The sequence below is a fragment of the Esox lucius genome, chromosome 11 (assembly GCF_011004845.1).
Source record: "Esox lucius isolate fEsoLuc1 chromosome 11, fEsoLuc1.pri, whole genome shotgun sequence".
In the NCBI taxonomy this organism is placed as follows: Eukaryota; Metazoa; Chordata; class Actinopteri; order Esociformes; family Esocidae; genus Esox; species Esox lucius.
The window spans coordinates 51,780,942-51,793,441 of record NC_047579.1 but is presented as its reverse complement, the minus strand read 5'-3'; the positions used below and the strand labels follow the sequence as shown (position 1 = coordinate 51,793,441).

At 43.5% G+C, this 12,500-nt stretch overlaps 1 protein-coding gene across 1 annotated transcript in view; it reads right to left on the bottom strand.

Annotated features, from left to right (window-relative positions):
- Positions 1-12,500, bottom strand: part of caskin1 (CASK interacting protein 1) — a gene marked incomplete at its 3' end in the record, with an annotated part of 104,220 nt that overhangs the window by 89,984 nt on the left and 1,736 nt on the right. The window lies entirely within an intron of this gene.

Genomic DNA, 12,500 nt, shown 5'->3' with positions numbered 1-12,500 from the left:
TGGATTGAGCATTATCCCAAAAAACAGTATAGAATTGGCCAGGAGCAAACACCGGCACTGAAACAGCCTCCAGCACTAACATCAAGTGACTGAGTGCCTCAGTAATCACTTTATTATGGCCGGGCTGGGCATTCGGATCTTCTGCTTCCCCTCCAGCCACACCAGTGCCCCTGTCACACGAAGAGCTCTGCTCCCTTCAAAGTCCCGCCTCCAGCCTCTGCCTACACAGAGTGCCACCCGAGAGCTCCGCCCCCTTCTCATTTCATCCAGTTCAGGTGAACAATGAGTGGAAGAAGCTTCAAATTCTGGACCCTCATTAACCAGCTCGGCATCAATGAACTATTTTGTTTCTAAAAGCTCTCTGCCTGAATTATTAGAGCCCCTTGGACTGGCCTATTCAGCCTCTCACCACATCTGTACTCTGTTTAGCTTAGAAAGCTGTGTCTGTCATTCTCCTCTTCAAATGGCCCAAATTGTAATAGAATTCACTGTACTACTAGCAAACATGCAGGCAAAATTGACCAGTACACATCTACAGTTAACGTTTGCAGCTAATGTATCAAATAATGTTTTTCTACTAAATTAATCTGAGTGACTGACATATTCCTCATTTGAACTTTCTCGCCAAACTGTCCATTCATTTGCATTGAGTTGTAATCTTGTTATCCACTCGCAGTACAGTCCTTCCCACCCTAAACCACCCTGGACAACCAAACACTGGTTGGGTCTCATTTGGTGAGGGAGGACAAGGAGGAGACATGTCATGTTATTATTTAGAGGCAGGATTCTACACAGTACCCCTTCATGTTGTTGAACTGTCTGGTAAGCAAACAGATAACCATTTTGAGTCCCACTGTGTTCTTCCTTCAGGTCAGATAGGCTTCAGAGCTGGCCATTTATGTACTCCAGCAAAACTGAAGATCCTCAGCGACATCAATTCCGCTATAAATATTAAGCAGTAAGAGTGCTGCCGTTTTTACTGACCAAAGCCTTTCCGTCCTTCCGTTATCCCTTTCTAATCAAGAGAATCAACATCTTTTGTTTTCTGACTAGCATGAACAGTATACATATAAAGTCTGAGGGCTTGTTTCAAAACCATGACTGACAAAACACAAGGGTTTGAATCTCTGGTCGGCTTTATTCTCTGTACACCAGTAATGTTGGATTGGCTGCCGTGGACTCTCTCACCCAGCTCTATGGTGACCGCTTTATAGCCATATTACCCCTGGTTGAACTCTGTGGTAACGCCCTTCAACGCAGCTTCAATAACACACAACACGCCTTGGTTGATCTCCAACTAATCCTCTATTCCGTTAAAACAAAATGCTTTTCAACTGAAAATTTCTTCAACCTGCATGCCCAGAGAAAACCCTGTTTTTACAGAGAGAGAAGGAGTTGGAGACGGAAAGTATGGACAGAGACTGTTTTTGGTTAAAATGAACGCAAATAAACCTGAACCCTATCCAGTTGCCAAATGATCACATCCTGTGGTGCCAATCCAGCGTTCAGTCTCAACAGTAATGGCTTGAATAATCAAGGAGTTTTCTAAACAGACAACATGCCTGGTTCAGTGTGGTAGCTAACATTCAGACCTGGTGATTCCCCCCCTATTAGAAGCCTTTAGGACTGCATGGGTAGAATTCTCTGAAGAGGCAAAGACAACGAAACAGGTTGTTTTGTAATGAATATCAACCGATCAATGAATTTTCTGAAACATAAACAAGAAAGCGAGGTCTTCAAAATGTGGAAATGTTGTGGTTGTGGTAACGTATGTAATTAGAAGTCACAGAAGAAAACTATTTAGCTACAAAAAACTATGCCAAGTTAGGCTGTTGTTGAATGCACTTGGACAGACCACAAACTTGACTAATGCTATGGTAATTAAGTTTATCATCATCATTATTACCATTATTATTATTATTATTACTGCCATAATAATATTCTTATTATTATAATTTGTCTGTCATATATTTTCTATTGGCTGGTCTTCTACTGATTATAGTTTTTTCTTCAATTAATCTATAGTGAATTCATGTTTTCTCTGATGTGATCTGGGAATATGTACCTTGTTACATCATGGCAACAAAGTCATTTGAATTTAATTTAATTGAAATTGAGAGAAGAGAGACAGAGAGCGAGTTAGCAAGAGAGATTTACAATCACAGGAAGACAGGATCACATGTAGGAAGAGGAGGAGGAAGGACGAAGAAGACATGAAATCTACCAGTGGTGTGTGTGTGTGTGTGTGTGTGTTTGTGTGTTTGTGTGTGTGTGTGTGTGTGTGTGCGTGTGTGTGTGTGTGTGTGTGCGTGTGTGTGTGTGTGTGTTTGTGTGTCTAATGAACTATAATGCAGAATCAGCTGCAACTAAAAATACTACTATAGATAATATATAGAATAATAATAAGAATTACTACTAAATATTATATAGAGAATATTATAGAGAAGATTATTCTCTATATCATACTATAGATGATATAGAGAATAATACCAAAATTACTTCTATTGATTATTTAGAGAATAATACCAAAATTACTACTATTGATTATTTAGAGAATAATACAAAAATTACAATAATAGATTATATGGAGAATAATACTTAAATCACTACAATACATTATATAGAGAATAACACTAAAATGACTACAATACATTATATAGAAAATATCACATAAATTACTTTAAATAAAACAGCACAACCAACTTTTTTTCAAAGCAATAAATTGTTTTCTCCTAACCCTAAACCTACCCCAAGGCTTAACCATAATCTTAACCCCTGGTCCATAACCAGAAATCCTTCCCCCAATTGTAACTTTTACCCTAAACCTAAACCCTAAGTGAAAAATAGCCTTCTTCCTTTTGGAGACAGGTAAAATGTCCGTATGAAGTCAAAGGATCCTGTTGTATTAGTACGGATTTACAACCAGTACAGAAATACTGACCAGAGTACACAAAAACAGACACATATACACACACACACACAGACACCACTGCCTTGGAATATCCCCTCCACTCCTCACACAGCCTATCAAATGTTTTTTGTATTTCCTCCTTTCACACAGACCAATGAGCTGCTCTGGAACACATCAAAGAGAAAGAGAGAGATACTGAGAGAGGAAGATAAGGGAGTGAGGGAGAAAGAGGGAGACGAGGGAAGACGAGGGAGAGAGGGATATAGAACCGGAGTTGTAGGATCAGATTGCGTTCCAAATAGGACAACAACAGTACTGAACCTGCTGGTGTGAAGCTACTCTCTTTTCTCTGCTTTCCTGCTCCTCCTCTTCTTCACATTCTCTTCTTTGCTCTCTCCTTCCCTTCCTCTTCCTCCCTCACCTACCCTTCCCGTACTCTTCCTCTCCTCTCTTCTTCCTCACTATTATCCTATCCTCCCTAGCCCGCCCCTTCGGTTCCTGGCTTTCCTCCGAGGCACAGAGCCTTGGGTTCATGGACTGGGGACAGAGTCATGGGAGGACTGGAGGAGAAGCAATATTCAAAGTCATTAAATGTATGCAGAAAAAACTGAATACTGAATTGGGAGCTTCAATTAGCCTGAAAAAACAATACTGTGCAATATTGTAAAGCTCTCACAGCTGCTTGATAAATCCACTTTCCCAACCTGATTGAGGAGAGTAAAAACTCCAATATTCATTTTATTAAATGCTTGCAAGAGTTAACTGAAAAACAGAACTTGAATTACTGCTGGTCTTTACAGCAGCAGTAATTCAACTTCAACAAGATCATAATCGTAAAAACGACAGTACTTCTCCCAAAATGTGCACATTTTTGCCAGACACTGAACAGAACTGCAAGGACCTTGGAGCAACGCTTGTGTTTTTTATTCTGTATCCCTGGACACATTCACTACATTAGTAACGGCCTGTAAACTTTCCAGCGGTATACTAAACCCAAGTTTTGTCTATGTGGACCCTGAAAGTTATTGCCTGGTTTCAATCAGAAAGATATATTTTTCTCTGAGTCCTTTCAATCAAAGTTCCATTTTAGTGTTCCTCATGCTTCGGTTTTAGTGACACATTTTTGTTTTCACTATACATTTATAGCTGGTGGCCTGTCCGCTAAACGGGGGTTGACAAATTTGTGAAGATGAACAGCAAGATGATGAACAGCAAGATGATGAACAGCAAGATGATGAACAGCAAGATGATGAACAGCAAGACACTGGATTGTCTTGTTCAATTTGGATTTCATCTTCCCCAATGCAATTGGGATTATCGGCTACGAAAATAAAAGGCAATGTTTTTCTGATGGTAAAATAAAATAAGCAATAATGCTATGCTCAGTACTAAAACAAATTTCTTCCTCAAACTCCTGAGACCGGCTTCTCCACCAACACTCGTGACACTGCAACTAATCCAGTGTGTCTATAGTTTAGTTTAATAAGTATTTGGTCAAAACTATTTATATTTAATAGAAAGATTTGGGAGAATTCTGAGTTAATTTTATATTGTGATAGGTTCTGCAGGCAACGTCACAGTCTCAGCGCTGTTTCCCTGTACTGTTGCTTTTATTTTATTTTATCAGGGATCAGTTTGTTAGATCAGATGAAGGAAATGATACACATCGCTATTTAACTGGTACAACATACAGTGTTTTAACAGCACGTAACGTGTCATCCCGCAAACCCCAAGTCCTAAAGTCCAGGGCTTGGCACCAAGTGAGAGCCGGGCTACTCGGCCACGGCCTACAGGCCGACTGGCACCAGTCCGTGTCAATGGAAACAGAACATAGTCTGGACTTGGGTTAAACACCAGTGGTTGGCACTAGTGGAATCGAGGCACTGGTGTTCCCCACTGCAGTCCTTAAAATGTGCATCACATCATGTCAGGCTTTTTGTCATATTCAACATCAGCGGGTGACAAGATCTTTATTACAAGTTTTGCACCTCCTTAGAGCTTTGCGGGCAACACACGGCCTTGTCTCAGGGTAGCTGGTTGTCTAAATACACGGCCTTGTCTCAGGTTAGCTGGTTTTCTCAATACACAGCTTTGTCTCAGGGTAGCTGGTTGTCTCAATATACAGATTTGTCTCAGGGCAGCGGGGTCTCTCAATACACAGCCTTGTCTTAGGTTAGCTAGTTGTCTCAATACACAGCCTTGTCTCAAGGTAGCTGGTTGTCTCAATACATGGCTTTGTCTCAGGGTAGCTGGTCGTCTCAACCACAGAACACCTGGTTATGTTGCCATGTTGGTCGCCAAACAATCACCTCAGAAAAGCCAACCTACATTTACATTGAGCTTTTGAACCATGTACACCACTTTGATTATTTAGAGCACATGGTTATGAAAAAAACAACTGACATTTATATTTACTCCTGAGGCGTATGAACTTTTTGTTCAAACATCTCAAAATCTTTGTGAATGATATAGCCATAAAAGGTCATGGACCCATATAATCTCAACCCCGCAAAGCCAGAAAAGGACTGCCCAACCCTCGAAGCCAAACGCCTCTCTAGGTTTCTTCCCAGGTTCAGACCTTCTAGGGAGTTTTTCATAGCCACTGTGTTTCAACATTTTCCTGCTTCTTCTGTGGGATTTTGGGCTAGGTGTTAACCATCTTTTGACAACTGATGATGTAAAAAGGCCTTGATTAACTAAATGCTATGAGTTGATTGAGAAGGACAGTGGATGGGGGGGAGAAGACAGGTGAGCAATAATAAAGAAGGGAGACGCAGTAAAGAGGGATCAGGAGGGGAGAACGTTGAGGAGGGATATTAAAGGAGGAAGGATGAGGAGGGGAGAACGGTGAGGAGGGAATGAAGGGTAAGGAGCGTTGAGAATCGATACCACCAGGGTAAGCCAGATGTTTATCTACAGTAAACAGCACCCTACCCCACACAAACACACACAAACACACACATAGACACACACACACAAACACACACACACACACAAACACACACATAGACACACACACACAAACACACACATAGACACACACACACAAACACACACATAGACACACATACATAAACACACACATAGACACACACACACACACATAGACACACACACACAAACACACACATAGACACACATACATAAACACACACATAGACACACATACATAAACACACACATAGACACACACACACAAACACACACATAGACACACACACACACAAACACACACATAGACACACACACAAACACACACATAGACACACACATAAACACACACATAGACACACACACACACACACACAGGCACACAGGTCATCCAGCAGGGAGGTTCTGAGGCTGAATGGTTGACCGGGTTCCAACTTTTCTCCTGGACCGTGCTCCCGCTCGTTACCACAGCGATGGATACAGGAAGAGGAATTTCCGCACCAGTTGGGGAGTATGAGAGAGAGGAAAATCACCCAAGGACCAAGGCAAAGGGAGGGTGGGAGAGAGACACTGAGAACCAAGCTGTATCATGGTGGGTTTGGCACCGACACACAAACAAACAGACACACACACACACACACACACACACAGACTGCCGCCAAGCCACATGTTCTACATGTGTGTAACAGCTGTACTGGGAACAAATCTAACAACTACAATCTTCTCCTATTGGCTAGAACACATCATCTACAACCTTCTCCTATTGGCTAGAACACATCAACTACAACCTTCTCCTATTGGGTAGAACACATCAAATACAACTTTCTCCTATTGGCTAGAACACATCAACTACAACTTTCTCCTATTGGCTAGAACACATCAACTACAATCTTCTCCTATTGGCTAGAACACATCATCTACAACCTTCTCCTATTGGCTAGAACACATCAACTACAACTTTCTCCTATTGGCTAGAACACATCAACTACAACTTTCTCCTATTGGCTAGAACACGTCAACTTCAACTTTCTCTTATTGGCTAGAACACATCAACTACAACTTTCTCTTATTGGCTAGAACACATCAACTACAACCTTCTCCTATTGACTAGAATAAATCAACTACAGTCTCCTCCAGTTTAAAATTTTAGGAGGACATGAGGTCCTGGTCCACACCTGCGGAGTACCTGGTTTGGGGGGCCCGTTGCTGTCCCTGTCCTTGTCCACCTGGTCATACTTTTGACCTAGTCTAAAATCAAATATACTCTGGATTTAGCCCAGAGAAATGTATTAATTATTCCAATTGGACTCTTAATGTCTCACCCGGCACAGCCAGAAGAGGACTGGTCACCCCTCTGAGCCTGGGTCCTCTCTAGGTTTCTTCCTAAAATTCGGCCTTCTTAGGGAGTTTTTCCTAGCCACTGAAATTCAACACAATACTGTTGTTTGCTCCTTGGGGTTTAAGGCCGGGTGTCTCTGTAAAGCATTTTGTGACAACTGCTGTTGTAAAAAGGGCTTCATAAATACATTTGATTGATTGATTGAACTACTACCTTCTCGTAGTGGCTAGAGACAAACACAGTTTTCTTCCTATTGGCTAGATGCCATTTCCACATAAAATAACAATATGTATATAGACAGACAGCAAAACAGGCATGCAGACATACAGGCTGACATACAGACAGACATACAGACAGACAATTGCCAACATGGCTGCCAGAAGGAGAATTCTCTCATGTGTTTGAGCTGAATTTGAGAACACTGTTAAAACTACAGCTACAGCCAGACATGGGCCGATTCATTACAGAGTGGCTGAGACATGAGTTATGATATATTCCAGGCACAGAGAAGTGGAAAGAATCAATTCCAGAAGTTGATGGAATAACCGAGGAAAGATTAATCAAAGAAAGGGGTAGGGAGCAGCAAGAGAGAAAGACTAGAGACAGTGGTGGAGAGAGAGGGGGGGAGGTGTGGAGAGAGGGAGAGAAAGGGAGAGAAGAACAGAGGGAGGGAGAGGGGGAGACGAGATCAGAGGGAGCGAGATGGGGTGAGAGGGATGGAGAGAAGAACAGTCCAGTCCGGTTCAGTCCAGACACGACCCTGGATCAGTCAGTCCAGTCCGGTTCAGTCCAGACACGACCCTGGATCAGTCAGTCAGTCCGGTTCAGTCCAGACACGACCCTGGATCAGTCCGTCCAGTCCGGTTCAGTCCAGACACGACCCTGGATCAGTCAGTCCAGTCTGGTTCAGTCCAGACACGACCCTGGATCAGTCAGTCAGTCCGGTTCAGTCCAGACACGACCCTGGATCAGTCAGTCAGTCCGGTTCAGTCCAGACACGACCCTGGATCAGTCAGTCAGTCAGTCCGGTTCAGTCCAGACACAACCCTGGATCAGTCAGTCAGTCCGGTTCAGTCCAGACACGACCCTGGATCAGTCAGTCCAGTTTGCAGCTCAGAAGGACGCTATTACATGCCTACATTACACACACACACACCTACATACAGGTCCTAAACGCACACAAAAAACACACACACACACACACACACCTACACACACAACTGTTCCTGTGTGTGGCAGAACAGTAGGTGACGGGAGGGAATGTCACCATAATCAGGGGCTTTAATTCCCCCAGGGTGGTCTGTCTACTCAGCATGTGTGTGTATGTGTGTGTGTGTGTGTGTATGTGTGTGTGATGCGTGTGTGTGTGTGTATGTGTGTGTTTGTGAGAGAGTGTTTGGAGGTGCATGTGTGTTGCCGGTCATATTAGGCTTTGTACATCGGTAGAGATGACCGTTTTGACCTGCAAAATCAGCTTAATAGACCTCACTCCAGCTGGTATTTAAGTTAACGTCTCAGGTGGCTTGTCAGACTCCTAACTCTTCACTGAGACAATGCTGAATTATAGATCCATTCAAGCGTCCGTGCTACATTCTCATTTGTGCCGAATGTTAAAAAAGAAATAGCTGATTCAGCAGGCTACAAGGAGATTTGTTCTATTATTACCTATAGCCAATGTTGTCCTAGATGTGCTATGGGGAGCTGATGAATGCACAGCACCCTCTTCCCCAATCCTTTCCATTAAATAATTAAATCAACAAGACCCAACCACAGACCCGACTACAGACCCAACCACAGACCCGACTACAGACCCGACTACAGACCCGACTACAGTACGCTAGGCCTGTCGAAATCAAGTTCAAAAGATTTCTATGAAAAAGGTGGAACCCAGTTTATATTAGAAATGCCTCACAACTCGTCAAGCCGATTAAATGCCTTGGTTCGCAGGAGATCCCACACGCCTAATATGGTCACAGCTCCACAGGATCTGGAGATCCCAAATGCCTAATATGGTCATAGCTCCAAGGGATCTGGAGATCCCAAATGCCTAATATGGTCATAGCTCCACAGGATCTGGAGATCCCAAATGCCTAATATGGTCATAGCTCCAAGGGATCTGGAGATCCCAAATGCCTAATATGGTCATAGCTCCAAGGGATCCGGAGATCCCAAATGCCTAATATGGTCATAGCTCCAAGGGATCCGGAGATCCCAAATGCCTAATATGGTCATAGCTCCAAGGGATCCGGAGATCCCAAACACCAAATATGGTCTTAGTTCCACGGGGTCCGGCTCATGGCACAGTGTTGTCATCCTCTTACTCCGGACATAGAAGGTTTCCATTGAGTTCACGTTAATTTTCAACAACAGCAGGTGTTAAATGTCTGCCCGGTTAGCCAGGTAGCCAGCGTGGCTGTGGTGAGATGCATTGTGGGTCATTGTTCTCAGAGGACCGCTCTATTTTCGATAGTACGTACACCAGAATGTGTCCTTTCTTCAGGACAGTGTTCAGAGGAGTGGTGATGGCATCATGGTACACTTCCCCGAAAACAGAAGGACACTTTAATGATACATGTTTTCTTTCTTTTTTCTGGCATGTTGTAAAATAGCATGTGCATAGCATGACTTTGAAGGAGACATCACCAGATTTGGAGGTACCAACTGTATAGTAAACCTATTAATGTTTGTTAACTTTTAACTGCATGCTATCACTAAATAAATGAGTCATGTTAAAGGCAATTCAATATTACAAAATTGTTCATGTATATATATTTATGTATATATTTTTTACAGGAATTGTTTGCTTTATTAGACAGGAAAAGGGTGAAAGTTTTTTCACTGAAACTGTAGAGGGCGAAGACCCACACCTCAAACCACTTTAATATGATAAGTACTTAATCAGTTGATTACCTCAAAATAAACGAGATGAGAAGGCAATCTTTTGACAGGAATCTGATATCATTGGTTCTTAACTCAACATTTAGTCATTTCATTATGAATAGATTAAGTTTACAGTGACTTGGCTCAAACCTGATTGGTAGGTTAACCTTCAATTGAAGGTTTCAAAAGGAGGCTGGTCTTTCGCTAACAAGGTACTAACATTACCATGCACTCAGGTCACACCTGAACACCGTCAGTTATCAGCCTATCGTATCACACCTGAACACCGTCAGTTATCAGCCGATCGTATCACACCTGAACACCGTCAGTTATCAGCCGATCGTATCACACCTGAACACCGTCAGTTATCAGCCAATCGTATCACACCTGAACACCGTCAGTTATCAGCAGATCGTATCACACCTGAACACCGTCAGTTATCAGCCGATTGTATCACACCTGAACAGCGTCAGTTTTTGGGGCAGGCTTCCAGTGCTGACATTAGGGAGTCTAGCCCACATTCACAGGCTGACTGTTCCTTCAGACTCCAGGCCTACACATACACAACAGCAGAGAGGCTGGGGAGTAAATGCTCTGTGGCCGCCTTGCTGTATGCAGAAAAAGGTGCTATTTGTATCCCTGATTGTCGGCGCACATTGAAAACGACTTTAATGTTTGGATTTCATTTGTAGATTCCGGCAAAGCTTTTAGAATATGTGCTCAACCCTCTCCACCTCCATTCAACTTCACACCTTTTATCACTCTACATCCCTGTCTCTCTCTCCCTCCCACTCTATATTCCTCTCTCTATCCCTCTGTCTCACCTTCTCTCTCTTCCTCTAGAAGTGTCTCTCTCATTCTATTTCTTTCTCCTCACTGTCATTCCTTGAGTTTTTCTCTCTCTCCCAGTCTTCCGATTTTATATCTCCAATACTGAAGACAAAAGATAGACAGAGATTCTCTTCTGTGGTGAATCTACCAGAATGTGGGCTTATCTGATAAAAAAGGTCTAATTATCTTCAGCTAGCATCTCACATGTAGCTAGTTGAAGCTAATAATCCTTCACATTATAACGGTGCTAGCTAGCTGTTTAATAACCAACTAGTCTATGGCAGCATCAGGTACTAGCTAGCTGTTTAATAACCCACTAATCTGTGGTAGCACCAGGCGCTAGCTAGCTGTTTAATAACCCACTAGTCTATGGTAGCATCAGGTGCTAGCTAGCTGTTTAATAACCCACTAGTCTATGGTAGCATCAGGTGCTAGCTAGCTGTTTAATAACCCACTAATCTATGGCAGCATCAGGCGTTAGCTAGCTGTTAAATAACCCACTAGTCTTTGGTAGAACTAGGCGCTAGCTAGCTACACTGAGAAAAAAGGCTCCCTTCTCTTTTCTTTGTGAATGTGCAGTGGTGTGGATGCAGGGTGTGTGTGTATGTGTGTGTGTGTGTGTGTGTGTGTCTTCACTAGTGTGAATGCAGGGTGGGTGTGTGTTCTGTAGTGTGAACGCTCTTCTATTCCATCAGATGACAGCACCGAGCTCCTACAGCAGAATGGTCATATCAACCAAGAAAGAGAGAGGATGGAAAATATGACAATTTCCTCATGTTAGGGAATGGTCAGTGAGTGTGTGTGTATGTGTGTGTGTGTGTGTGTGTGTGTGTGTGGGCGTTCGGTTTCTTGCCTAGAGGGAGATCTGTTCATGGCAGACTGATCTCATCTACCTCTTAGACTTTGCGTTTTCTCCCACCCCCGTCTCTCTCCCTCCCTCCAGCAGGGGTAGGTAAGCCCAGCACAGTGCAGTAGGAAGACCAGGTGTACTGAACTGAGGCAGTCACTGAACTGAGGCAGTCACTGAACTGAGGCAGTCACTGAACTGACTGAACTCCGTAGCTCAGCCTGGTGCTCAGTGGAGACTAAACCCTGCAATATGCACGGAGATCAGCGGACAGGCTCGGATACTCTCTCTCTCTCCGTCTCCCCCATCCCTCTCTCTCTTTCTCCCCCATCCCTCTCTCTCTTTCTCCCCCATCCCTCTCTCTCTCTCCGTCTCCCCCATCCCTCTCTCTCTTTTTCCCCCATCCCTCTCTCTCTCTCCGTCTCCCCCATCCCTCTCTCTCTTTCTCCCCATCCCTCTCTCTCTCTCCGTCTCCCCCATCCCCCTTTCTCTCTCCGTCTCCCCCATCCCTCTTTCTCTCTCCGTCTCCCCCATCCCTCTCTGTCAAAGTCTCTATCGCTCAATTAAAAACTGAAAAACATTCTCTCTCCAGCACTCTCTCTCTCCACACATGCCTGCCCTCTCTATGGTGATGTATAGTAGTTTACTGTCAAACATAGTACACACACTCAAAACACCCCCATCCCTCTACACACACACACACAACCCAACCAGAAAAGGGGTTACCCCAGCACAGAGCTAATAGCAGAGGGGTGTTATGT